Source organism: Phalaenopsis equestris, unplaced genomic scaffold, assembly GCF_001263595.1.
Source record: "Phalaenopsis equestris unplaced genomic scaffold, ASM126359v1 Scaffold000221, whole genome shotgun sequence".
NCBI lineage: Eukaryota > Viridiplantae > Streptophyta > Magnoliopsida > Asparagales > Orchidaceae > Phalaenopsis > Phalaenopsis equestris.
The window spans coordinates 129905-156382 of NW_018164663.1; the positions used below are offsets into that span (position 1 = coordinate 129905).

At 37.0% G+C, this 26478-nt stretch overlaps 1 long non-coding RNA gene across 1 annotated transcript; it reads right to left on the reverse strand.

Annotated features, from left to right (window-relative positions):
- Window positions 1–845: 845 nt before the first annotated feature.
- On the reverse strand, window positions 846–20393 carry LOC110023178. The gene is made up of 3 exons (XR_002293860.1): window positions 19886–20393; window positions 3194–3301; window positions 846–1259 (listed from the first exon to the last, which is right to left on the reverse strand). It is a non-coding gene; the product is annotated as an uncharacterized LOC110023178 (long non-coding RNA).
- Window positions 20394–26478: the final 6085 nt, after the last annotated feature.

Below are 26478 nucleotides of genomic sequence, written 5' to 3' on the forward strand. Positions count from 1 at the left end.
TTTTTTACGAACAGCTCGTGTTCGACTCATTCGCTAGGTTAGCAAGCCGAACACGAACAACACAAACAACACGAACAAATATTTGTTTGTTCGTGTTCGGCTCGTTTTGGAATATCTTTGATGAGTAGTATTTTTAATAAACTTAATTGATTACAAGGCTATAAAGATTTATAATCAATTAAAAATATTAATGAAGAAAATAGAACAAAAATTATTAAATTAGATTCAAATGACGTTTTAAATCTTGGCTCAATCCTTAACATCTTATGACTACGTGATTATGGTTATCAAAATGACTCTTTGTTCGTGAACTGCTCGTGTTCGGCTAGCTAAGCAAACGAGCCGAACACGAACACACCTTATGAGCTCGAATTATAAACCAGTCAAACGCTCTTGTTCGGCTCGTTTACACCCCTAGCTACAGCTTATTCAGCTTATCCAGATAAGCAACTTATCCTGATAATCTATTTCGGCTCGTTTACACCCCTAGCTACAGCTTATTCAACTTATCCAGATAAGCAACTTATCCTGATAAGCAATTTATCGTGAAAAGCTGACTAGCTGTTTGGTTTGTGTCTTTCGAAAACAGCTGATTCTGGATAAATGATCATTCCGCCTCTGTTCTAGATAAGTTGTTTAGTTGTTCGATTTTTACGTTCAGTAAACAGCTTTTTATAGATAAAAGACCATTCTGACATATACAGTATTGTTGTTTACACTAGAAGTTTAACGGCTACATAACTGACAGTTGAGAACAAAAAATATCATTTCATAACAGTACAAAATTATGATAACGAAAAAAAATAATTTCATAAAGGTACAAAATTTTGATACTCACTTCACCTAAGATAGAGTTCAAGATACCAAATTAAAACCAAAATACATATTGAAACTACAACTAGTAAGATAATTATAACATTCAATTTGAAATGCAAAAATAACATATCATGAGGAACGTTGTTCGGTTGGTGTACGAACCAATCCCGAGCGGTTGGGTAACAGTCGAACCATAAAAGATGTTCTCCGATTGTGATACATTCAAACCCCGTACAACATTGTCCAATTAGGATGATCTCAAATATGAAGGGTTGTTTGCCCATCTGAAAAAACTGCAGTCGTCCTGTATTTGTTTCCACTGTGGGCACCTATAGAACTGTTGCTCGTAGCTATGTTGACGGCATAACATGAGTAGCAAAAACGATAGACCGCAGTGGCACATCAATTGCCCGAACTTCCCTGAATACCAGAAACTTATCGTCCTGCAATTATTAAAAGAGAATAAATCAGTCAAAAACTAAATGAAATAAAGAAAATGTACTTATCAAAGTGTGGAGACAACGGTTAGTTGCCGAAAATAAAATTTTGTGGCCATCCAAACTTCTCCACATTTATCTCAATAAAATCAGTAGACATAAAAAGAAAAACAACAAGGTAATTGTTTCTTTACAATTCTCTCAATTTCTAGCCATTTGTTATGCATTAAACCAACAACACATAAATGTTTCTTTACAATTCTCTCAAATGTCCATCATCAAGTATAAATAAACACAAATGGTAGAGCCTCATATGAAGTATGAAGATAGGGGGAGAGGGAGAGAAAGAGGGGGAGAGAGAGAGAAGGGGCCAGCCATCTCACCTAAATGGGAGTTGCTGACACCAAAGCATTACATTCGATAATACCAAAAGAACAACTATAACATTACAGGTAAGCCGATGCATACAACGGGCAAGAAGAATCCCAAATCTGAAATTCATACCTGCACCTTATCCATTTCCAATTTTTTCCAGAGAAAACAAAGAAATGAAGCATTTCCAACTCTTATAAACTCATACATACCTTCAGCCTAATAAGAACTGGGTTTATTTTTGCACGTAGTTCTCAAGCATGACAAATAAAATCCAATAAAATCCATATGCAATTGCATATGCAATTGCATAAATTCCCAATGTTTCATAAAACAAGTAGTACAAAAATTTCCACAATCAATGATGTCGGAATAAACATGAAGCCTACGGATACATATCCAATTCTTCATAATCTGACGAGTGTTTACTTGCATTTCCACAACACCAAATGTTCTTTCGCACATAAATAGCTTGCTTTGTTCAAGCCAAAAAAAAAAAATACTACAGAATAAGGTTTATTAAAAGCTTAACCAATTTCATAAACATAATAAGATTCTTAGTGTTTTTTTAACAGAATTCCAAACAAAACCAAATTTCAGAAACGAATAATAAGATTTAAGAGAACAGAGAGCATGCGAAATATATTCTTATGTTCTCAGCACATTGCATACGGCACGATCCAACCATGTAAGTTCTGTGCCGCCGTTACTATTCCTGATGGAAAGCTCATTTACCAAAAGAGCATTTGTCCATTTGGCAAGTTGCAAGTTTCTAGGGGAAAGAAGCTCAAAACATTCATGTTAAAATAAGTTGTGTATACAAGGAACCTAATCTCAAGTAATAACTCCTACCAACAGATTCCCATTCAGAAAAGCTATCATTGTAAATTGGATGTGAAATTCTCAGCAACTGCTCTGAATACTATTATTATTTGAAAAGTCAGCTAACAACCATCTTCCAACTCGCAAGTTCTAATATTTCATAAAAAGCAGGTTGGTCATAGCAGTTACCATAAAAGATCAATTAAAAAACTACTCCAATAGTAGCAAATGAAGACTGAAATCGACCATATTAAGATGGGCTACAGCTAACGTCATTGCCCACTGGCATTTGGCAACTAAAAGATACAATGATATATATATATATATATCCAGCCAAAAGTGAGAGCATTAAAAATAGCTCATAATTTATACCAAATGTTATACCACGGGCAATCATATCAACTTACCATAATTTATACCAACTTATCCTAATTCATATCAACTTCCCACTCTTCGATCAATTTGAGAACAAAATACCTTTCTTTTGTTCAATATGAAACTCAGATGGAACATGACTCGTATCAATTACAATAGCAAGATTGCTCACATAGCCAGGCAAAAAATCATTAAAGCAAGATACCCATATCATATTCAGCATGTAATGGCCAACCTAACATAAATTTCAGAAAATCCAACTACCTTTGTAAGATTCAAGAAATCATAACAAGACATAATTCAGAAAATCCGAAGAATGGTACATAAAATATGCAAATTAAAGAAGATAGGGTAAATCAAGAGTTGCATACCATATATGTGATACGCTCCCTAAAAGCAGTCATCTCTGTTGCACCTTCGCCATCCTGAGTCTCAAATTCTTGGGTGTCCATAACTTCTTCCGGAATAGACTGCCCAACCTGGAATTCAAATGCTTCAGGTAGGATATGCATCTCGTCGGTGTCAGTCATAATAAAGTTTGTATCCGATCTAGATAGATGTCGTCTAATGAAATTGTGGAGCGTTATTGTGGCCACCACAATATGAACATGTTTAGTAAAAGGGTATGTCGGCATATCGCGGAAGATGACCCAATAGTGCAATAGCATTGATGGTAAAATAAAGCATCAAGAGGAACAATGACAAATATAAGGATGAACAGAAGAATAAGCAAATCTCACAAAAAAACCGCAAAGGAGCAGAGGAGCGGCTTAGAATAGCGCAAAAGAAACCAAAAGGCTGAAACAAGTTTACTAAATCGAACGTTCACAGCAAAATAATAATGATAATACAGCAAAATAATAATAATAATAATAATAAAACACAAATGACCAGAGGAGAGGCAGTGTAATGCAGCAGAAGAAAAAGAGGAGCAGAGGAGCGACAGTTCTTACATATTCGACTGTGTTAACCAAATCCCTCTTCCATGGAAAAAAAAAAAAAGAAAAAACCACTGAGGAGCAAAGGAGCGACAACATAGTGTAGGAGAAAAAATAAACAAAAGCTATGTTTGCCTGTGAGAACGATTGACGAAGATGGAGGGAGACGCGGATTAAGCGACGAAGTGCTGCGATGTGCTGGATCAGAGAGGGAGATGAGTTCTTTTCGTAACTTGCAAAATTAGGGCAGAGGAGTGAGGAGGGGCTTTGGTCATCTTCCGACACTATGAAACACGGATCGCGGGTCCTACCTACGATCCGCGTGTAATAGTAAAAGTGAAACGGAGTTTTACAAAACGCAACAATAAGGGAATTTCCAAACGGACGGTGGCATTTTCAAAACGCCACCGTTACAAAAAAGCTCTCCCAAACGCACCCTCAGTAACTCATGTATAAATTTTTTGACTGTATGATCACGTGCTTCAGACTAGTTTATTTTCATCTAACGTAATTGACTTCCATCTTTATTTTCACTTTACTGTTTCAACTGAAATAGTATTTGTTTTCCAATATTTTAAAATCCCTTGCAGAACCTTAAACAACTTCCTCTTTTGCAAGTAAATTAATGTTGGGGCATTTACACACATGCCAAAAAAATTTTATATATTTACTTTTCTAATGCATAAAATTTCATATTACATGCAAACCACTAAAATCTTAAATATCACATAAAAAATGCCACTATTACTAAATTTATAACAGTGATATACTCATTTTCATGCATTAGTTTATGTCACCAAGGTTTCAGAAGCATAAATATTACACTCTGGATGTTAGATGTGTAAATGCAAAAGTTTGTAAGTTTTGTATTGTTTTAATTTCATCTTTTATTTGTTTTACTTTAACTTAGAATTGAAATATGTTCGAATTTACAATTATTTTCTTCTTTAATAAATAAATTTAGAAAAAAAGGTAAAACTTGTATTGTGCTTAACATAGTTTCAAAAAAAAAAGTAAATATTTCCAGCATAAGTGTTTAATTTTGAAAACAAAACATAAAAATGTTAAGAAAAAAAGCATCCAAACATAAAGCAAGTTTGACTATGTGTCGGTTTTTATTTTGTTCTTTTTTTATTTTCTTACATAAAAAACATATTTGAGTGCCTGTTTGTTTTATATTTTTATGAATTTCGTAAGGAAATTAATTTATTTTAAAAAAATTAAACGACTGGCTTAAAATATTTCTTAGCATAAAAACCTCTTCTGAAACAGATAATTTTTATTCTGAGAGTCTTCAATATTGCGGCACATTTCGGCATCGTGTAAAACCCATCATGACCCATTTGATATGCATGCATTTATGCTCAAATGAAAAAAAAAAGAAAATTTAAATACATATCACACAATTCTCATGTATTTGAATATCTAACATCTAAAGTTTAATATTTACATATATTGTCATAAATCTATAAATAAAATTATATATTTAACTTTTAAAGAGACACTGACGGTGAAAATTTTGATTTGATGTAAAAGTTTTGAGTGATGGTATTAGGTAATAATACATAAGAACTTGTGGTTATATAAAATCCCCAATAAAAAAAGGGTGGTCAAATATTACGTATGGCGTCTAGAAATTTTGCTACGTTTGAGAGCTAATAACATAATGCCACGTAGCAGGGCCCCCACTTTCATAAAAGATAAAATAGGGAAATTTGTCCACGTAAAATTCGCCTGTGTATGACCCTGCCTACGTAATTATTATATTACCGCGAGGTTTTTTTTTCTTTATCGCACGTGACTTCCTCATTTGTTGAGCTAGGGTTTTGGAGCATGTTTGTGTTGAGTGTATGGTTGAAGCCAAGGGTAACATAAGCATGGAAATATTTTGAGATGATTATAGGATGGTAGGCAATGGTGAAGAAGTTCGTATGGGGATTTGGAGGTTGTAGTGTTTGAGAGCAGATGTTTGATTAGATAGCATGCCATGAGTAGTGCATCAACCTAAAATTAGGCGGGTAAAGAAGTTCAATGAGGTGACAGTGCTTGCGCTAAGGAACATCGTTTTGTTCAAGTGTGTAGGGGCATGTGTATTGGTGTTAGATGTCATATTGTTTAAAAAGATTTTGAATGTTGTGATTAATGTATTTGCCACCACCGTCGGTACTAATTTTTTATTTTATAGAGGGATCAGTTTTCACCCATAGTATTGAATTCAAGAAATTTTTGTGTTGTCATTTTTGTTGTGGAGAAAATAAACCCATGTATAGCAAGAGTAGTCATCAATGAAAAACAAATAGTATTTATAAAATTATAACGATAGAGTGGGGGAAAGACCCGATACATAGAGTGAATTAGTTCTAATGAAAAGGAGGACTTGAGGATGCAATGATTGATTGTGTCTAGTTGGCGGATGCCCAAGTCCTTGATGCCATAGATTCAGGAAGTGTTGTTCCAAACTGAGAGCAAGGGGTGTTGGTGGCGCTTAGTAGTTGGAGGAAGAACAGGATAGAGTCCACAAATGCAGGAACCCTTAAATATTGTGTGGTTTGTCTTTAAGTCGATGATGTGATAGCCATCAGAGGTGAATGTAATGGAACATGAATTAGCTTCAGTTAGTTTATGAACAGAGATAATGTTATCAGCTAAGTTTGGAAAGTGATGTAGGTTGGGTAGATGTAGCTTATTCAGAAGAGTGGGCAGGATCCATTGTCTGACTTGTGCAATAAGGAGCTGTTGATCATTCCCAACTGTACTCGTGCTATCTTCGTGGTAATCCTAGGCATGGATGAGATGATTTGGTTCGACAGTGAGGTGCTCGGTGTCTCCAATGTATGTGTACCATTGTCGGCTGAATCTGAATTTGTGGTGACAAGTGCCTTGAGACTTTGGTAGGATTTGACATGCTTGAACCAACATTTGAAAGCTTTGTGCCCTGGTTTGCGACAAATTTGACAGATCGTAGGAGGACTGTTGTTGTCATTTAGAATGTAGTTGCTTTAGTTTGGATGTGATGTGGATTCGGTTATGCCACTATTAGGCCTTGCACATACCATGCCTTCATAACTACTATCCGTACAAACCTTCAGCCAATATTCGCAGCAGCAAGAGCACCAAGGTATAGAGGAGCTCTTGCTGCTGCGAATATATCAACCTTGGCCTTGATCTTGGAGAGATATTGGCTCATGGGTTTGCTTAGCATAGTGGGTTGTGGCGCTCAATTTTTAGTAGGATAATTATGGATCAATTGGAGGATTTTAGTCTGCCCTCGGGTAGTACGCAAGGTATGATTAGGTGGGGAGATAACTTAATATGGATTCATAACAAGATTTTGATCTATTAACATCCATTTGGTGAAATCTGGATTTGGAAGCAAAGTGCCATTGACATTGGTGTTGTGCCTTGCCTGATAGATGCAGAAGACGTCAAGGAAGCTGTTGTATCCATTTGCTTGAAACTGTTTAGTGTCTTGTGCCTTCCAGGTTGGATGGTTGTCTGGGTTGAGCTGTATAGTGATGAGGCTTCTCATGTTGCTCAGGATGAATTTCAGTTTAGTGGAGATTGGGTTGTCACTTGGCAAGGGCTTGTGGTGGTTTGTGGTATTTCCACCGAAGGAGATAGTGGAGGAGGAGGCCATGATGAAAGGGAGGGTATGCCATGGGGCTATGGCTCTGATACCATGAAGAATGTTTGGTAAGGGAGACAGAAGGTTGATAACGATAGAGCAAGCTCAGAAATATTCATTCATTCTCCATACAAAATTTGGTAAAGTAAAGAGGTATTTTGGAGTGTGCTTAAGCTAGTTAAAGGATAAGTGGTTGTGATTGAAGTGATTATGGGTGGATGGTGCAGATTTCTTTTGGTGCGGGCTAGAGGTGGAGGTGTTGCACTCTGCTTGCAGTGCACGTGGAATATGAAGCAGTGGTTGTTACACATATCACATAAAAATAGCACTTTTGCCAACTTCTTAAAAAAGGAAACGCATCAATTAAAGCTTAGATTAATTGGTATAATGGTAAAAATTGAAGTTCAGGTGTTAAATATGTAAATACATAAGAATTGTGTGGTATGTATGTAAATTTTCATAGTAATTAAAGGATAATAAAATAACATTCTATGCTAATTATAATTCAATTAATATAATTAAGGTTGGTGTAAGCTAATTAATATAACGAAATCATATATATTCTTAAATCTAAGAAAAAAACAGCCAAATAATTTTTAAAAAATTGACCGAAGTTAATACCTATCATATTGAGCCTTTTTTTTTTTAAATCGATTTGATTAATTTTTATTAAATCTAAATTTAATCGGAACAGTCCCTAAACCTTGGATTGAGAGACGAAGTTTGAGAGCTTATATCTTTCTTATTGGAGGCTCGGCTGATAAACAATATTTCGATGCCAAAGCATGAATACACCATAAATAAATAAATAAAATAAAATAAAAACTTTAATCTGTTTACTGCTATCAATAGCTTTGGCTTGTAACGTAATTTCAAGAGAAGAAATTTTCTATCTGTTAAATTCTTTTATGATGTATGGTCTCCGTTTCATATCATTCGTGGGCTCTCATAATGTGGGAGAGATTCTGATTGAGAGACATATAGAAGAAGAGAAAATAGAATGGAAGTCCACTAAGGAAACCTTAGTTCTTAACTTTTGTGAGATAAAACTCAAAAAAAGATAACAAGAGCTGATCTCCGCCGAAAGGGATGCCTAAATTTATATCTCTTTCCCTCTGACCCCAGTCATTATAGTCTCAAGAAAAGAAATTTTCTAAATGTTGAATCCTTTTAATTTAACTATAGTTATGAGTGTTGAATATTTAACGAGCTAAATACTTAAAATGAGTAATTGGATGTTTTTTATTACTTGTATCTCTCTATGTGCAGTTGTTGCTGTTATGGCATGAATGAAATGAACTAAAATCCAGTGAAATATGATGTGATCCTTCATTACCATCTCGGTTACCCAAGTAGCCAAAACTCAACATATTTGTCAAATCCAGTGTCGCACTGCTTGATTTCCAACTAGATACTACATAAAAACAACAATTATCTAGCAAAAAAAATTCTTCAAAATCTAATGAAATTTGTTAGTAATTTAGTTTTTCAACGGATTCCTAGCAGATTGCTTTCCTCGAGAAAAACTTACATTCCTTGGCAAGCAAACAAACCGTTGGAAATAGTTTTTGTCAGATCTCGAATGGCAAAATTCATCAGAAAATTAAATTGTAGGCGATCACAAATGACCGTTGAAAGTACGGGATGCAATATCTAGAGATACATGTTCTAAAATTTATTGGGGTAAAATTGATCAAATACGACGGCCAACAATAAGAAGTATGAGTTGATTTTGGAGAGCACAAAAAATATCAAATATTAGATTCTTCGTGATCAACTGAATCGAGCAAAACAAAAACAATGGACTATCGATGCAGTGTATTAGAATCAAATTTTAGATGTCTCGACCACCGAGGAATCAACAATATCGAATATTAAATGCTTCGGCTCCCACAACTCTCACTTTTTTTCCTATCCCCCACCTTTCTTGGTCACTTTTGCTTTCGTCTCTTCCTAGACCACAGCTGCTCCTCCTCATCACATTTCTCCATCGACACTGCTCATTGTCGCCCTCTACTGCCTTTACCGACGTCATCGTGCTGTCGCAGCTAGTTCCCGCGAGCAACCGTAGCTGCTCACCTACTCCGGCCAACCTACTCTTCCTTATAGTAGCCTTTCTTTCGTATTCCAACTACTATTCCCACCACTCCATCTCCTCGTCAACATCCAGACGTTCTTATAACCCAATTTCAGAAGGATGTATTTGTTAAAGCTGGAGACCGATTTCACCAACTCCCACTCCCGCCTCCTCTCCTCATGTTTTCCAATTCCCGTCTCTGTTCGATCGCGACAAGTCACGATAGTCGCGACATCTCGCGAAACGCCAACTCCTTTCATCTCTCCTGTTCGATCGCGACAGGTCATGAATCGATAAACGCTTCGAACGGCTCTCTTTTTGTTCTAAGTCACGGTTGGTGTTCTTCTTTGGGCTTCTCAGGATAGTAGGAAGAGAAATGCAAGAGGTAGTTCATTGTGGCAGAAAGAAGAAGAAAGAAAAAGAAAATTGTTCTACCTTGGCTTCTTCTTGGTGGCTTGTGGCTGAAGAAAAATTTGATTTATTTCTCTTATAAGTTTATCTTCTTCGGTGTGTCTCAGTGTAGAGAGAGAAGAACAGAGAGAAAAGAAGAGAGCAATGAAGTGAGAGGAACCACGTAAATCTGTGTGTTCCGCTGTGTTACTATTTTCTAGTGTGAATTTTTCTCGTTCTATTTTTTAATTCGTCGATTATATCTATATATATACCACAACAACTGGTGTATATCTCGCAACAACTGGAATTAGAGTTTTGTTCGGATCTGAGGTAGAATAACGCTGCATATGAAGTGAAGGTTTCAGGGATCGAAAAATTTGATGGCACGGATTTTGGTTATTGGAGGATACAGATAGAGGCCTACATCTATGGGAAGAAACTTAATCTTCCGTTATTAGGAAAAAGACCTGAAAGGGTGGATGAAGCTGAATGAAATTTGTTGGATCGACAAATTATGGGGATTATTCGGTTGAGATCCTATCGAGGTCCGTTGCACACAACGTCGTGAAGGAGATGACGATTGCAGATCTCATGGGAGCCACATCAGATATGTATGAAAAACCATAGGCGAATAACAAGGTGTACTTGATGAAAATTTATTCAACTTGAAGATGGTGGAAGATGTTTTGTTGTTCAACACATGAATGATTTCAATACTATCACAAATCAATTGTCGTCTGTTGAAATTGATTTTGATGATGAGATACATGCGTTGATATTGTTGGTATCGTTGTCAAATAGTTGAGAAGTTATGAGAATGTCAGTTAGCAGTTCTGCAGGTAAATCTAAACTGAAATGTGATGATATTCGTGATTTGATTTTGGCTGAGGAGGTTCACAGAAAAGATTCTGGTGAGACCTCAGGTTCGAGTTCGACACTGAATATTGATTTCAGAGAAAAATGACATGACAGGAAGTCAAATAGAGGATATCAAAATCAAAGTCTGATCAGCAGACAACCTGCTGGAATTATGTCAAGGCTGGACACATAAGGAGGAACTGCAGGATTCCCAAGAAGATGGAGAATGATAGCACATATGTGGTATCTGAAGAAGTATAGGATGTACTATTGCCGGTAGTTTATAATTCTATTGATGATGGAAGTGAAGAGGATAGTGGGTCCGGGGCACTCATTCCTATTGTTCCACAGAGAGATGATAAAGAACCAAAGAGCTTGAAATCTTGCAAGATAAAGTTCGAACAAGTGGGAGCTGACAGAACTTCCACCAGGAATAAAAACATTACACAATAAGTGGGTGTACCAGGTAAAGACTGAGTTTAATGACAATAAGAGGCTGTCAGTAAGAGGCATAAGGCTAGACTTGTTGAAAAAGGCTTTCAGCAGAGGCAGGATATTGCTCATGCAGTGGGAGTTGTAAGCAGAGACAAGAGCAAATCAGAAAATAGCTTGAAGGTGCAAGGCTATTTGGACCCTGCTTATATGTTGATTGAGAGTGTTACTCTTGAGAAACTGAAGTTGTGTACAGCTTCAATTAGTCTTCTAGAGTGAAGACAAGGCTTTGAGTTGCAGAGGTGAAGGATTCAAGTTGGAGAATTCATGGTGGAGGATTCAAGGTGGAGGATTCATGTTTGAAGAAAAGGGCGACACCGCCAGTAGAGGATATCAATTCGAGGAAGAAGATGTTGTAGTCTGTGTATCGGTCTCCAAGTGAGAGATTGTTAAAGCTGGAGACCAATTTCGCCAACTCCCGCTCCCGCCTCCTCATGTTTCGCAAATCGGCACCAATTCCTTGCTCCTGCTCGATCGCGACAGGTTGCGAATAGTCGCGACATCTCCCGACGCGAACCATTCCGGCCTCCATTTCGCGAAATGCCGCCTCCTTTCATATCGAAGCTTCCTGTTCGCGATAAAGGCTTCGGACGGCTCTCTTTTTGTTCTAAGTCAAGGTTGGTGTTCTCCTTTGGGTTTCTTTAAGATAGAAGGAAGAGAAGTGCAAGAGGCAGTTCTTTGCGGCGGAAGGAAGAAGAAAGAAGAAGAAGATTATTCTCCCTTGGCTTCTTCTTGGTGGCTGGCCAAAGAGAAATTGTGTTTATTTCTCTTGTAAGTTTATCTTCTTCGGTGTATCTCGACGTAGAGTTTCTTCGGTGTATCTCGACGTAGAGAGAGAAGAAGAGAGAGTAACGAAGTGAGAGATTTCTCTTGTAAATCGAGCCTATCAGATGGTGTAAATTCCTCAAGTCGCAAACCACGTAAATCTGTGTGTTTCGTTGTATTACTGTTTTCTGGTATGAATTTTTCTCGTTCTATTTTTTCGCTTCGTCGATCGTTCTCATGTTTGATTTATATATATATACCACAACAACCGGTGTATATCTCGCAACAGTATTGTGTCCGGACATTACATGTTCGCACGGCCAATCACCGACCATCACGTCGTCATACACCTCATCGACATCGACGGACGAAGTAGCCGTCCGGATGGCCGAACACAATATTTTTTCCAACTTGGAGACCTCGACAATTGTTGTGGGCCCCTCAATCGGGAACTAGCAACTGTTTTCTGTCTCTCTCAATGAGAGAAACATTATGTCCAGCGGGAGGTATGTGAGGAGAAGGGATATATGCGTGGGAGGGGTCTAAATTCGCCCAAAAAAAACTGCATAGAGGGTTTAGGCGAATCCAGACGCCTCTCCTCACATACGTCCCACTAAACATATTGTTCACCTCATCTCAATGTGTGTGGTTTGTGAACACAGGGAAGGCAGACATGACTTTGGGGCACTCAGCGCAGCAATTAGCCTTGTGAATTTAAGGAATTTTGCGGCAACAATTCTCTTTGCTATTTTCAGTGTTTTAGGATAGTATAGGGGAAAGCATCAAGAAGAAGATTTTACTTTTCATTAATTTGGTGAGATTATTGTATATGAGGAATATGCCTCCACAAATCTCGTGAAGACACTTTGGGTCACAAAAAATGGGTTTGTGTTTAGACATTCATCATGAAGTCAGCCCACTCATGAAGCCGACCCAACAAAATACTGATCGGCCAAACGAACGCTGCATGACCATGCAACACTCTCTCAACTAGCACCTACCCTTACAAAAGATGAACATTCGACTGAAGTCCATTCAATCGATCAAAGATTACTCAATTGCCTGAGTGATTATGGTCCGACCGAATGAATACCAAATATTCATGTTTGTCAGTTACGAATATGAAGCGGCGTCAGGAGTAGTTAAAGATGTAGAACGACACCAACGACGGTTACAGGCCAAAACATGCACTATTCAATTACAAATATTTAAATGTGTAATGAATTATAAATTATAGTATTTCACATTAAATGAAAAGACAATCATGTAATTTGTGATACTTTGCCGAAGAATTATAAATGGGAGGATCATTTTCATTAGGGGGATTCCAGAAAATTTCCAAAAAATAAGCATTACTTGTGTCTTATATCTCCTTCTTTCATTCCTTGAGTGTGATCCATAAAGCAATTTAGGATCCAACATTCTAAAAAGTGTGGTGAGTGTGGAGTCATGCCCAACAAAACGAGAAATGTGTCCAGGCGAAGGAACACATCAGGGAGAAGCATCCAATGTGGGGTCCGTTTGAGAATTCGTGCAACAATAAACCCAAGGGCTCTATGATTGGAGGACAGGTCAAATTGCGGAGTTGGCCTGAGTGGTGCTTGAGGGAAGGGTGCAACCTCTCTCACAACCTGATCCACTAACACCCGAGCCCCAAGCTCAATGGGCAACCCAAGTCGTTGAACGAGTAGTCTCATTACCAGAACAATGCAGATCTGTGCCAAAGGGAGGACCACATCAAGGAGCAATAAAAGTCTATCGTCAGATGAAGAATGTGTTCGCCCGACATATTGTGGAAGCTTGAGCCATTAGAGAAGTTTAAGGTTCGCTCTTTGGAACCATACAAAGGATGAAGTGACTTGTTGACTACACGTCCTTTGAGTCGACAACTTGTCTTCTCGATCTTTGACGCATTAAAATGTTGGTTATTATATACCACTTTGAGAGATTCTGCTCTCATGTGGTTCAACGAACTTCACATAGGAATTAGTACTTCCTTCGAAGACTTTAGGAAGTTATTTTTGGTGTAGTTTGCTTGCGTCCAAAAGCTGCTCCTTATGATATGTGAAATAAGGACCAAAGGAGAGCTTGCAGGCATACGTTATAAGGTTCCAGAAGGAGATGCTCAAAGTACTGAACCCAGAGCTAATTGTTGCTAAGGCAACCATGGCGCAAGGAGTGAAAAGTCCGCGTTCTAATATTTTTTGGGTTTACAAAAACCTGAGATGTTGGTTGAACTCCTAGAGTTAGCTAATGATCACATTGCGGCCAAGGAGTACATGAACTAGCCAATTTCTAAATGAAAGAAATCAGATCAAAAATCAAGCAAGAATGGCTTGAGGGATGATGGAAGGAGAGAGAAGGATGGCCTGCATCTGAAATGTGAAATAGGTCAATCGTCATGAAGGTATGAATAAGACAAATGAGATGTATATAGATGCAGCCAATCAAATGATCGGTCTATAGAAGACTAGACGATGTACAAACATACACTGCTATGAGTTTTGATGACGACACTCACAGACGCAATAAAAGAAAAGAAGTATTTTCAAAAGGAGACTATTGAAAACCAAAGCTTCCTTCTGAAATCTCAACAAATACTGTAAGTATCACCGGGACCACAGGCATGACACTAAAGAATGCAGAAACCTCCATAGCCTAGTAAAGGAGCTAATCCAGACTGTGAAGCTCAAAGAGTTTGTAGCCCCAATGACTCACACTCAACGAAAGGGTAAGGCTCTAGCGGATAACGAATCTGGCAAGCGTACCCAACCCAACACTATTCACATAAAAGGAATAGAATCAACAATAGTGGGAGGCGATTCATATGCTAGGGTTGACCAAAAAAAGACTCGATCGGGGAGCTACTGTGTTGTGACGTTTGTTCCAAAAAGGAAGCCCCATCATCCAATCAATTTCACCAATATGATCTTCCCCTAAACGGGAATCTCTATAAAAATGTCATTATTGTTATAGCACTCATTTTATGCAGTATCCTGGTTGATACTAGGAGCTAGGGGAACATTTTGTCCCGGCTGCATTTGAAAAGATGAATTTGACAACCGACCGGCTAATTGTACAGATTCTCTGGCAAATGTTAGGAGGCAATCGGTGTGATATCAATCTCAGTCATCGGGCGAGAAGGTGACAATCGATTTGCCAACATGGATGATTTCCTGGTGGTTAACGCACCACCAACTTGCAACGCAATATTCAGTCGCTCTCTCCTCAATAATTTTAAAGTCGTGGTGTCAAAATATCATGTAGTTGTGAAGTTCCACTATGACGGTGAGATTTGGGGCAATCTCGAATGTGTTAAATGTGAACCATAGGAAGGGTGGAACAACAGACATCAAACATACAACACCGACAGGAAGGAGGCCTTGAAACTGAAGATCTTGGTAAAATTTTTCTAATCTGTAAAACTTTTGATGCATGTCACAAATGAATGTTGATCTAGATTCTTCAGGAACAATATGATATTTTTGCATGGTCGGAAACCGAAATGCTTGACATCCCCATCAACATGGCTTGTAACAGGCTCAACGCCAGTTTACCGCACGACCAATAAAGCAAAAACTCTTATCGATAACAATGACTTTAACCGAACTAATTCTTGAAGAAGGCAAGAAACTTTTGGAGGCCGACTATATTCGAGAAGTTTAGTACCCTTTATGGATATCCAACATGATTATGATGCAAAAGTCTAATGGTAAATGGAGAATGTGCGTGGACTTCATAAATTTGAACATTGTTTGCCCAAAAGACGGCTATTCACTATCCAAGATTGATGCCCTGGTAGACTCTGTGGTATGACACTCGGTCATGAGTTACCTAGATGCTTTCTTCAGAATTCACCAGATCAAAATGCACCCGACCAAAGTGAAGACGGTTTTTATTACCACTGATGGATTGTATTATTTTAATGAAATGCACCTCAGGCTGAAAAATACTGACGCAACTTATCAGCACCTAATGATTGTAATTTTTTTTGTGCCATTTAAAAGAAACCTTCTAAATGCTTAGGAAATTTAATATGAAATTGAATATGTTGAAATGCACGTTTGGGGCTTCAACGAGAAAGTTCTTGGGCTACCTCTTCACACACAAAGAAATTAAATCTAGTCATGAGAAAGTGAAGCAACTCCTCGACATGTCTTCCCCCCTGAATACCAAATAAGTACAAAGCTGATCAACCGAATAACAGCCCTAAGTCGATTTATTTTCAAGTTAAGAAATAAATGTGTCTTCTACTTCAAAAGACTGAGGATGATGAAAAAGTTTGATTGAACGAATGAATGTGAGCGCGCTTTCCAGAATTTAAAACAATTGTTAATTTCCCCACCACTATTGCAAAGTCTGAAGCCAGGGAACTTTCATTCTACTTAGAAGTTGACCCAGAAGCTATTAGTTCAGTACTTGTCTAAGAAGAGTCAGGGAAGCAATTTCCAGTTTATTACACCAGTCTGGTCCTTAGATGGACCGAAATAAGATATCCTCTTATGAAGAAACTAACATTTGCTCTTATTGTTTCTGCTCACTAGCTTTGACCATATTTCCAAACCCATCTGATTAAGGAGGTCATTGATCATCCACTTAAGGCTATACTCACTCAGCTGAAACATTTGGGTTGATTATTAAAATTATCTGTAGAGCCTAGTGAATATCACCTTACTTATGTCCCTTGAATGGTGATCAAAGCTCAAACTGTAGCAGACTTCTTGGTGGATGTCTTGGGATTGAGTAGATCAAGTGATATAAACACAAGTCTCGTTTAATAACCAAACCTTAAACTCAATGAGGATCGACCTCTCGAATGATTTAACCAACCCAAAAATCTGAGGAGAATATTTGGTAGCTATCAAGCTTTGAAAATAAAATGATCTAAGGGCAACCAAAAGCACAAAATGAAAAAGTTTTGCTTAACATCTGTTCAAACCCTTATATAGGACCCTTGCAAAAGCTAAAACACGACATTGGGTTCTATCAAGATGTCATTTCAACACTTAAATCAAGAAAACAATGATGACCAAATTATAGGAAATTGTTATTTATGAAAAAGAAATATTTCACAGCCGGGTCGTCCGCCGCTTTGATCATAACTAATCCTTGATTCATCAAACTCATGTACAATGCACGCCCACCGCTTATAATTCTCTATCTTCCTTACTCAGTGCTCACATGAGGAATCGAACTAGTGACCCAAAATTTGGCCAGTTCATCCATAGAGTTGTCACCTTAGCTTTGGGAGTTTCCACACCCACTACTTCGGCCCGGAGAGCTTTCATATACGCAACCTTGGCCAGAAGAACCTCCACATCTGTGACTTGGACCCGGAGAGCCTCCTTGTCTGCATAAACAACTGTCAAATCCCCCCACAAGTATGATACAATGGTTTCTTGCTGAAGATATGTAGCACGAGCAAAGGAGTCCATAGTCTCGTCCATACGACAGGCTAACGACTCATGAGACTGCGTTCGACCATCAGTTTCCCTCTCTGGACTTAAGGAGTTGTTATGATAAGAAAAGGTTGTGGGGTAGATAACCCTTGGTTGCAACTTGAGTAGAAGGACCAACCAGCTCCTCTGGTTTGGTTTGGCGTGTCGTCTCTATAAATCGATAGTCAGTGATAGCCATTGTTTCCTCTACAGTAATTGGGCCTGTATTACAAGGATAAATTGGAAGACCAAATGTAAAAGAAAAGCTAAGTTACCAAGAATGCGTTATATTTCAGATGGAAGCTCTCTCCAATGAGAGGATGCGTACCACCATAAGCGGTTTTTAGAGTCGTTTTGCATAACCTCGCCACCAAAGCGGTTTTTAGAGTCGTTTTGCATAACCTCGCCAGCTAAACATTGGAGTGGATCATCTGCCCCAGGTGGAGCATCACCGTAAGAGGTCTTTAGAGTCGGAAGGTGAAGTAGAGTGAAACATGGTGGTGAAAATTGCATGACCGTCACTGAGGGTTTACTCTCTCGAGAAGGAGGTTGAGTTGAGTAGGATGCTGACGAAGTGGTGCAAGATCCAATACTTGTCTGTCTTTCTAACTCAGCATCTCAAGGACTACAACCCGTTTTTAAATATGCACTGCTCACACACCAAACTAGAAGAGGGATTCTCAGATTTAGCCCACTATTCGGTAGCATGTCCTTCACCACATACTTTCTCCAACTTCATATACTTTGTAATTGAAATATTAATATTAACTGCATCTTTTGGAGAAGTTTATAAGCATAACAACTTATCAACCATCTTTTAAAATAAATATATTGTAAATGATAATTGCGAAAAATAAATATTTGAATGTGTGACACATACTCTTCATGACCTATCAAAATCATTTCTTATTCTCATCACATGATACTCATGACTTCGTTTTGAGCTATTGAATTTGTCTCTATATACTTCTCTAGTGTCAAACTAAATTTTTGCATTGCTCAGCTGTTACATCAATTTCAAATTTTTCTTTTAACTTTTGCGCAACACCTTGATAGACCGCAGGTTAAAAACCTTGAGCACTTCTCATATTTTCATCCTCATATTCTAATAGAATTTGCAATAAAGCTAAAACCCATTATGGCTTTAAACTCCCATAGAAATGTTTCTTTTTATACTAGTGTTGGAAGAAGAAGCATTAACTGAATGTAGAGACTCCATAAAAATAGTCATACATAAAAAAAATAGCATTCATAGATTGTTTCAGAATAAAAATTTAAACTTGTCTTGCAGAAAAAGAAGAGAAGGCAATAATAAGTCTAAACTTGAAGGAAGAAAAATAATTCATCCCTTGAATGCATATAAGAAGTCGAGAGTATAATAAAATACATTATAGGTAAAGTAAATCAAACCATTACTAATATTACTTCATTTTTCAACTACAAGGCAAACAAAAACTTCAACCCAAAAGTAAATGCTAATGATCCTCAACAATCACGTGATTTCATATAGAATTAGCAATTTGATCTCGTTTTTCTAGCCAATCTTCTATAATTAATGGAGTCCTCCTCTAGTGACTTATTTTAACTAACTCATTTTCCGATAGAATGAACTCGTCACCTCGTAGAAACATTTAATTGTGTAGAATTCCACAAATCAGCACAATATGAATTTTATTTAGTAATGGAAATTAAGGTTAAAGCATTTCTTTAATAAACCAAACACACACTCCATAGTGCGCAATGACAAGTGTATAAATTTAAATAATTTCTTATAATTTGTGGGCTGACTGGCACTGAACTCAACATTAAAATAAATTAAATATGTAAACTCTTAACATATGTGAAACCATAATAGAAATTAGTAAATAAAAATGGCTTCCTTCTTTCTATCATTCAGTGCATTGTACTCATCACTGATTTCTAATAACGATTCATTTAGTTGGTTAAGATAGAAATGAAGTTACAAGATAATTTCTTTCTCATGCTCAAAATAAGTGACAACTCCGTCCTCAAAATTCATATTTTGGTTGTTTTTTTTTTTAATTTCTCATAACTAATTCTTTTGTATTAACATATCTTAAACCTAAACTTTAATTTTCACATATAACCTACCTTGCCTATGTCTAAAAAAGTTTATTTCAATTTTTATAAGTTAAAATGACGGCATTTCGGTTGTAAAATAAAAGATTTGAGCGGTATACAAGTAAAAACTAAATTTTAGGTGTTAGATATATGTTAAGTACATAGGAAATGGGGGGAATGTATGTGAGTTTTCATCTGAATGAGATGAATCAAAATTAAGAAGCAAGCAGATGTAATAATAATTAAAAATCCAGCAGCAAGAAGATACGATTAAATATAAACCTTGTGATGGAACAATTGTTTCATGAGCAAACCACTAAAGCGTAGAAAAAAAATTAATCAATTCACTTTTCACGGTATCGGCGATGGAGAAACGTCGGTTTAGAGGAACTTACCACGGCAACATGATGCCGAACCAGGGCGTATTAAAATAGAGACAGGAGCGAAGGTGCGGAATTGTCGGGAACGAAGCCAGGGAAGGATTTTGGTCTCCGAGCAAATAATCAGGGTTTTTCTCTCCGGTAGGTAATGTGAGTTGGACGGAGCGGCAGATGCTCAATTTGGGCTAGGAAATGGGGAATTAACTGCTCCGGCAAGCATCTCCCGCCTGCTCCCGCCTCCCTGTTGATTCGCGAAACGGTGCAAGGTCCCGCCATCTGATTTAAAGCTTCGCAGAAGAAGAGAGAAAAGGTGAAGGCGGAGGCTTCCTTTTGCGTCGGTTAAAAGCAGAGGAATAGAATCGCTTGTAAGGCTTTCCGTTTCTCCTTCTTCTTGATTTGGCTTACGGTGAGGAGAAGGCGGTGGTTTTTCTCTCCGTCTTTGGGTTTCCTTCTGCTAAAAGCTTACCGGAAGAAAATTAAATTGCCGCTGCTCCCTCCTGAATTTTCTCTGTTTCTTCCTAAGTAGATCTCCGATATATATAGAGAGATAGAGAGTTTATAAAATTTTAATTTGCTGAATCACCTAAATATGTATTTTTTTTGTGTGAATTTTTTTGTTTCAATTTTTTATTTTCTTCGTCGATCGTTCTATATACCACACAATAAGTGGTATCAGAGATTTGGTTTAGATCTGAGAAAAGACAATGACATGAGATGGAGTGAAGGTTTCTAGATGATACAGATAGAGGATTATCTTTATGGGAAGAAACTTAATCTTTCATTATTAGGAAAAAGAATGGGAAGTATGAAAGAGGCTGAATGGAATTTGTTGGATCGACAAATTCTCGGGGTTATTCAATTAACCTTTTCAAGGTCTGTTGCACACAAATTCGTCAAGAAAAGAACCACTGTAGATCTTACGACAGTCTTGTCAGGTATGTATGAAAAGCCGTCGACAAATAAAAATGTACACCTGATGAAAAAGTTATTCAATTTGAAGATTGTGAAAGGTACTTTTGTTGTGCAACAGCTGTGGACTTCCTCAGAATCTATCACAAATTAATTATCGCTGTTGAAATTTAATTTGATGATGAGATACGTGCACTAATCTTGTTGGTTTCATTGTCAAATAGTTGAGAAGTCATAAGGAAGTTATCAATAATTTTACAAGTAAATCTAAACTGAAATATGATGATATTTGTGATTTGATTTTGGCCGAGGTGGTGTGCAGAAAAGTTTATGGCGAGATATCAGGTTCGAGTTCGGTACTGAATGTTGATTTCAGAGGGAGATAACATTATAGGAACTCAAACAGAGGAATATCAAAATCAAAGTACAGAGGCAGAAGCCAGTCAATGTCTGGTCAGAAGTAACTTGCTGGAATTGTGGTAAAATTGGCCACATAAAGAGTAACTGCAGAAATCCCAAAAAGACAGAGAATAATAACACAAATGTGGTAACTGAAGAAATACAAGATGCACTATTGGTAACTGTTCATAGTTTTGTTGATGACTGGATACCGGATTTAGGTGTTTCTTTCCATACAACTTTCCATTGGGAATTCATGCGGAGTTATGTTGCATATGACTTTGGGAAAGTACATCTGACAGATGGAGAAGCTTTGAATGTGGTAGGAATTTGAGACATTGACATTGCACTTTCAAATAAGAACACGTGAACTCTGCAAAATGTCAGACACATTTCTGAACTGAAGAAGAACCTTATTTATGTTGGGTAGCTTGATGATTGTGGACATTCAGTAGTGCTCTTAGATAGCACCTGATGGGTAGCTTGATGATTGTGGACATTCAGTAGTGCTTTTAGATAGCACCTGAAAGGTCACTAAAGAAGCACTAGTACTGGCTCGAGGTAAGAAAACTGGTGCACTATATATGACTGCTAGTTTAATTAACAATATTGATACTACACTTGCAGAGAATGCAACTAACATGTGGCATTGCATACTTGGACACATGAGTCAGAGAGGCATGAAAGAACTTCAGTCCAAAGGCAAGCTACCTGAACTGAAGTTAGTTGATCTCGTCATGCGTGAGAGTTGCATTATGAGGAAGCAAAGGAAGTTCAGTTTATTGAAAAATTACAGGATGTTAAAGGCAGGAAAGGTGGATCTAGTACACATAGTGTGTGGGGACCTTCTCCAGTGACTTCTCTTGGAGACTCTCGTTAATATGTCATATTCATTAATGATCATAGCAAAAAGGTATGGGTTTATTTCTTGAAGCATAATTCAGATGCATTTAATGTGTTTAATGCTTGGAAGGTCATGATTAAGAGTACTTTGATGTGTTTGAGGTCAGATAATGATTGTGAGTACATTGATGATGGGTTCAAGGAGTATTGTGCAGCTCAAGGCATCATAATGAATAAAATCATTCCAAGAACATCACATCAAAATGGTGTTGCAGAGCACATGAACAAAACCATCAATGAGAGGGCTAGAAGCATGAGATTGCACGAAGGACTACTACCTACTTTCTGGGCAGAAGTGGTGCAGTTTATTTGATCAACAGGGGGTCATTTGTTTTGTTTACATTGTGAATTGCCTGAGGAGATCTGGAGTGGGAAATAGGTCAAATTTTCTCACATTAAAACTTTTGGTTGTCTTTCTTATATTCTAATTAATCTTGATTCTCAAAGTAAACTTGAAGCTAAGTTAAAGAAGTGTTATTTCATTGGTTATGGAGACGAGACATTTGGATATCGTTTCTAGGATGATAAGGATCAGAAGATCTTAAGTAGCAGAAATGTGATTTTCAATGAGAAGGTTATGTACATGGACAACTTCAGTACAGTTTCTGAAACATCAGCGCAGGAATCTAAGTTGGTAAGGTTTGATGATTTACTAGATGTCACAGTGCAGGGAAGAGAAGCGGGTGACAAGGAGAGTGGGTCCGAGGCACCCATTCTTATTATTCCGCAGGTAGTTTCAGAGCAATCTACCCTTACAGCTACAGTTCACAGGTCAGAAAGGACATAAAGTTCTCCACAACGTTACTCTCCAACTTTGAACTACATTTTGATGACAGATAATGAAAAACCACAAAATTATGAATAAACCTTGCAAGATGAAAATTCAAGCAAGTAAAAGCTTGTCATGAAGGAGGAGATGAATTCTCTGCTAGAAAATCAGATTTGGGAGTTGGCATAACTTCTATCAGGGAAGAAGGCATTGCACAACAAGTGAGTGTACCAGATGAAAACTGAGCATGATGACAGTAAGAGGTACAATGCTAGACTTGTTGTAAAAAGCTTTTAGCAAAAGAATGGTATTGGTTACTCTGAGATTTTCTCTCCTATGGTGAAGCTCACAACAATCAGAATGGTACTTTTCATGGTGGCTGCAGAAGATCTGTTCCTTGAGTAGTTATATGTGAAGACAACATTTCTTCATGGGATCTTGAAGAAAACATCTATTTGCACCAACCTGAAGTGTTTTTGGTACAAGAAATGGAAGATTCAGTTTGCAGACTGAAGAAGAGCTTGTATGGCCTGAAGCAAGCTCCTAGACAGTGGTACAAAAAAATTGATAATTTCATGCACAGTGCAGGGTGTAACGGATGTCAGGCAGATCATTGTTGCTATGTCAGACATTTTGACAATTTTTATATTATTCTACTGTCATATGTGGATGACATGTTTATTGCAGGAGCCAATATTGATGAGATAAATAATATGAAAGATCAGATGTCAGAGCACTTTGCAATGAAGAATTTGGGAGAGGCAAAGTAAATTCTTGGCATGAGAAATGTCAGAGATAGAGTCAGAGCACATTGAAACTCTCTTAGGCTGAGTATGTAAAAAAAGTGCTTAGCAAGTTCAATATGGATAAGTTCAAAGCAGTTGACACACCTTTGGGCAATCACTTTAGATTCAGCAAGAATCAGTCACCCAAGTCAGAGGAGGAACGAGATCACATGAGCAAGGTTCCTTATGTTTTAGCTATTGGTTTACTTATGTATGTTATGGTTTGCACCAGATCGGTTATCGCCCATGCAGTGGGAGTTGTTAGCAAATACATAAGTAGTCCTGGAAAGGAATGTTGGGAAGAAGTGAAGTGGACCTTGAGATACCTAAATGACTCTTCAAAAACTTACTTGTATTTTTCATGAAAGAGTTCAGAGGTACAAGGCTATGTTGATGTTGATCTAACTAGAGACATTGATAGTGGAAGGAGTACTATAAGCTATATTTCTACTTTTGGTACTGCAGTATCATAGGGATCTAATCTGCAAAAGACAATTTCATTGTCTACTATAGAAGCTGGGTATACAACATTCTCAGAGGCTGCAAAGGAGATGATATGCTACATGACTTCTTAGAAGAATTGGGCAAGAATGATCATAAGGACATTCTCTACAGTGATAATCATAGCGTCATATTTCTTGTCAGAAATCCAACATTTCAGTCTATGACCAACACATTCGAATCAGGTATCACTTCATACGGTTATTGTTAAATGACAGACAGTTGTTGATTAAGAAAATTTGTGGAAGCATGAACCCTACTGATATGTTGATAAAGGGTGTTATTCTTGAGAAGCTGAAGTTGTGCGTAACTTCAGTTAGACTTATGGTGTGAAGACATGAGCTATGAGTTGCATAGGTGAAGGATATCTTTTTAAGAAAGGAAACAATGTTGCAAGTGTACCGCACAACAAACTTAAGTTTGAGCTTGATTGGTTTTATCAAGTTCGAGCTCGAGCTTAGATCTACAAGTTTGTGCCTGCTTGCTTAATATTAAAAAGAGAAAATGAAATTATTATAATCCAACTTTCCAATAATATAACAAGTAGAATGAACAATTAGAAGATAAATAATAAGAGATCATCTAATATATAATGCAAAATATTATTTTTCTAACATTTTTCATATCTTAAAAAAAGTCATATTATTTAATATATTTTGAGGATATTTTATATCAATATTTTTTTTTAACAAACCAACTCACAAGCTAACGAGTCGAGTCGGGGTTGGCTTAAAATTGACTTGTTAGCTCATCGAGTTCTGTTCACGAGCCAATTATCTATCCTAGCTCGAACCGGCTTGACTCACTTACACCCCTAATTTGGGCAGACTTCATTCACACACAAAAACGTCTTTTAGGTAAAAGTTAATAAACCATATAAGTGCATAATACTTTTAATTGAAAGCATAACAAACAATAAAAATTTAAATTTTCATTTATTTACTTTACTTCTATGACCAAATTAAAATAAAAGGGATTCCTTTATTATATTTTTAAATTCCAAGGAGGATTTATTATTCTTTGATCACAAGCCTCTTAAAATCGAATTACTAGATACTTAATTCCAATTTTTTGAAAGATCATACCACTTAATTCCTATTTCATTATATATCCAACACCTAAACTTCAACTTTTTAATACACCAATTATTTATACATGAAAACGTATATTCCCTTTAAAAAATATTAAAAATAGTGACACATTTTTAGTTTTTAATAGGATATGAAAGATTTAAGTGATATTAATGTAAGAAAAAAAGTCAAAGTTTAAGTGTTAGACATGTAAACACATAAGAATTGGGTGCTATGAATATGTAAAAACCATCTTTGTATATAATTTTTTTTCTTACAAGACAAGGAATTATCTTGCAAACAAACAAAAATGTTTTATATATATATATATATATATATATCTATAAAGATGTATCTCTCGCGTGTAATCCAAGATGAGCCTCAAACTCAAGACCCTAAGGGTCTCATATATTCTGTCTGCCAAAGAGCCAACCAATTCGTGTGTGTACGCGCACGCACACATATATATACATATCTATCTATGTATATATACCAGCCAATTCTTATATATTTAAGGATCTTTAAATTCGTGTTTTGTTCATTTGTTCACGCCTAAAGGGTAAAACTAGCAAACGAGGAAATAATGAGCTATTGAGAATGAAGGAAAAGAAAGAACACACAATGTCGTTGAATTGTGCAGCAATTTAATGAAATGTTCTTTTTTATATTAACGCTTCCCTCTTATATGTAGGGATACTTCATAAAATAAACGAAGTTTATGATTACACTCAGATCTCTAGGGATCTCTGACTACTTGGATTTGTCATGTATTTACTTAAATGTATACTTTATATCATCCCTAGGTAGTTATCAACATGATGCACCATGTTTGACCTTCTGTATTCTGGTCCCTTCGTGAGGTCACATCCAGTGTCTACTTGGCTGGCCACCTTGAGAATTCGTCTTGAGGCTACTTGCCCCTTGGAGCGAGTATGTTATGGATTTGGGAGTTGTCTCAGTTTGTTTAGTGTGGTCTTTGATGAAGTTTTCAAATGCCTCATAAGGGATATTGTTGGTCATTCCGTGTTTGCAGTCGGGGATCTTTGTTTAATAACTCATATTCGGCAGTTTGGACCCAATTGTATGGCTTTGCCTGTTTGTACGTTGGATAAGTTCTTTTAATGATTTGAGCCAGTAAAGGCCTTTCGTGCCTGTTAGGATTTGCCCAACGTGACTGCTTTGTCATACAATATCTAACAATTAATTTATATATATATATATATATATATATATATTTACTTTTGATAAATAAGTATTCAATGTGAGCTATCA